Here is a 3,957-nt window from a genome sequence, read left to right as displayed (position 1 = left end):
AACTCGTTACAAACGTTGCATCAATGTCGACGCTTTAAACAACCCTTGCTTACGGACAGTTGCACCTCGCCAGTCATGCGGCGGGCTGTTATTAAGTGGGCGACAACCATTATAGTGCGCGGGGGCCGCTAACGATGCCGCGGGTTCGCGCTAACTGCCTTCCGCGCGCGATGAAAGAAAACTCGAGAGGTGGAGGGGGAGGGGAGGGGTGTAAAGGGTGCTCCATTAAGGGGGGGGCGAGGGCCGACAGCCGAAGAAATTTAATCTCTCTCCGCGGGTGTCGAGTAAAATTTCAGTGATCTACGAGGGGGGCGTACGGCGCGTTGATGATTCCGCTGCGGCCGGGGGGCCGGTGGCCGGGAACGGAATGCCAGGCGGAAGCACAAAAGAACGCTACCTACCTGCGGAGAGGCGGCGGCGGCCGCCTTCCTTCCATTTAACCGGCGCCCGACGTAATTTCGTTTGCGCCGCTCCTGAACGAGAGCGTAAACGAGCGGCGCCCGCTAATTTGTTTACGCCGCGGCGCCTGCAATCACCGAGCTCTGTGCGTTTCATAATCGGGAACGCGCGCGTAGCGTACCGGCTGACATGATGCTGAAGCGGGGCTAGCGATTCGTCTTGGCGGTTGATGTAAGGGGAGGATTGGAAACGGTGGACGCACGACCTTGGGGAGGGTGGGACCCTTGGAACCTACGGTGCGTTTTCCGCTTGCGATTCTACGGTGCGTTTTCCGCTTGCGATTCTACGCTGCGTTCAACGCTTGCGATTTTACGCTGCGTTTTCCGCTTGCGATTCTACGCTGCGTTTTCCGCTTGCGATTCTACGCTGCGTTTTCCGCTTGCGATTCGCCACTTGCGATTCTATGCTGCGTTTTCCGCTTGCGATTCGCCACTTGCAATTCTACGCTGCGTTCAACGCTTGTGATTCGATCATGAAGGGAAATATAATATTAATCAGTATAACCTTGTGAATATAGCTTTGGCATAACCTCGACGTAACGAAGACATGTATTATAGTAAGCGTAATGAAGAATATAATAATAGTAATGATAACGAAGAGATATATTATAGTAATCATAATGAAGGCATATATAAGCATAATCACAGCAAAGAGATATACCTATAACACTAATTATAACAAAGCAATGTATAATATAACAATCATACGAAAGAATGTACAATGACAAAAGAACATACAAAAGAACATATAGTAACAATACTAATATACAGTAATCATAATTGAAGGCATATATGTATAGTCATAATCATATGAAATATTAATCATCAAATATTAATCATAATCAAGAAATATATAATAGTGATCACAGCAAAGAGATATATCTATGATACTAACTATATCAAAGCAATATATAATATATTGATTATATGAATGAATATACAATGACAATCATACAAAAGAATATGCAGTAACAATATTAATATACAGAAAAAATGTTGATGTACAGTAAAAACATTAATGTACAGTAGAAATATTAATAGACAGTAAAAATATTAACATACAGTAGAAATATTAAGAGACAGTAAAAATATCAACATGTAGTAAAAATATTAATATACACTAACAATATCAATATAGAGTAGAAATATTAATATACACTAATAATCTTAATATGCAGTAAAAATATTGATCACAAGGAAGAACCTATAGTACAGTGAACACATAACTCTCAAGTGTATTTAATCTCTCTTACTGCTCGTCGAGGTTACATTCAGGTTATCGAATCGCGTTGATAAAATTAATTTCCCGGTTAAAAACTCTATAAAATTGCTTCGTCTACGTTTTTTCTTTTTTCTTCTTGTTATGTAGTAATCGATCCAGTGTATAAAGCAAGCGTGCACTGCTTCGAAATAATCTGCCGGGAGAGGAGAAAATTCTTGAAGCTGTTTCGATTAATTTATAAATAGCACTCGAAAGTGGATAGCGCATAATCACTTCCATAAATACTGTTTGCATAGTGCATCGCATATCGGTTTTACTGGCGTATTAATAATGTAGATTTAATCTCGAAGCTAGAGAGAGAGAGAGAGAGAGAGGATCCTCGGAAGTTATTAATTATAACACGGTTCTCGTATTAAGAACTAAATAACCAATATTGTTTAATTAAAGAGCGTTTCAAGCGGATTTTGTTAATGAAATAAGTTCCGGTCGTGCGAAATATATAAGAAGCTATAAGAAGCTTCCTGGATAAATTAAATAGTCGAGCCATATATTGACAATTTATTTATTATAGTTATTAATTTTAGCCTTTTTTCAAATTTTGAGGTTTTGATGTTGGCTATAGACAAGTCTATACATTTGTCTATACACAAGTCTATACACAAATTTAAAGTCTCACTTTAACTGAAATTTAATAATAATTCAAGCACCAATACTTCAATTAAACATTTCATTAATCATTCCTTCGACATCATAGCATCGTTCCAGTTCTCATAACATAAATTTCTTCACCAAATCATCCGGCATTTATTAAATAATGTCAAGACACGTTGACAACATCGAAGAACGCCGAATTTAATTTATCAACGAAAATTGAGGAACGCAATATCCTTCGGTTAACCGGAGGAACGCAATTTTATTCCATAACCAACATCGAGGAACGCAATTTGATTTGGCAAACCGATACGGAGGAATGTAATTTCATTTGTTAACCGTAATTGCATAAGAACTTCTTCTGTTAGCGCCCAGCACTAATTATGTTCTGGTTAGGGGACGATGTTTATCGAATTTTACGAATTGTTTACCGAATTTGCGTAAATGTCTAGCGATAATCTTGACATAACCTATATCATAATTTCAATATTACTCCGACCATTGCATGACCATTGAATATCATTGAATATTCATTTCTTGGAACAACATTCCTTAAAATTCGAATTTGCGTAAATGTCTAGCGATAATCTTGACATAACCTATATCATAATTTCAATATTATTCCGACCATTGCATGACCATTGAATATTCATTTCTTAGAACAACATTCCATAAAATTCGAATTTGCGTAAATGTCTAGCGATAATCTTGACATAACCTATATTATAATATCAATATTACTCCGACCATTGCATGACCATTGAATATTCATTACTTAGAACAACATTCCATAAAATTCGAATTTGCGTAAATGTCTAGCGACAATCTTGACATAACCTATATCATAATTTCAATATTACTCCGACCATTGCATGACCATTGAATATCATTGAATATTCATTTCTTGGAACAACATTCCATAAAATTCGAATTTGCGTAAATGTCTAGCGATAATCTTGACATAACCTATATCATAATTTCAATATTACTCCGACTATTGCATAACCATTGAATATCATTGAATATTCATTTCTTAGAACAACATTCCATAAAATTCGAATTTGCGTAAATGTCTAGCGATAATCTTGACATAACCTATATCATAATTTCACTATTACTCCGACCATTACATAAACACTGTATTATTGTATATTAATGTTTAAAACATCGCTCGATAAAATTCGAACGAAGTTCAGTTGAACGTAAGCGTGTTTCATTACTCGATCCTCCACGTTGTTATCTAGCAAAAAGATTCGTATTTTATTTGCGTTACCGTTCCTTTTTTCAAACGGACGAGAGAGAAAGAGAGAGAGAGAGAGAGAGAGAGAGAGAGGCACTGTAGAGAAGAACGTTACTCGCGCGACGTTACAGAAACTAGCAAAACAGAGAGATATTTCAAAAGTCCTGGATTAGGTCAGGGTTTTTTCTCCGAGCGCCTTCGCGCCTTGTAAAATGTCTCCCTCACTGAATTATCACACCTGGATTTTAAACTGGCTTGAAAATAAAGTATCATTCGGACGGCTCTCCTCGAGGAAAAACAAGGAGACGAGACGTGATTTACTGGGCGTGGGACGAGGGTCGTACTTAGCAGCGTTCGTCGTTTAAAACACCCTTAAATGCGTACGT

This window comes from Augochlora pura, chromosome 1 (assembly GCF_028453695.1).
Source record: "Augochlora pura isolate Apur16 chromosome 1, APUR_v2.2.1, whole genome shotgun sequence".
Taxonomy (NCBI): domain Eukaryota; kingdom Metazoa; phylum Arthropoda; class Insecta; order Hymenoptera; family Halictidae; genus Augochlora; species Augochlora pura.
Note: the sequence above shows the minus strand (reverse complement) of the source record.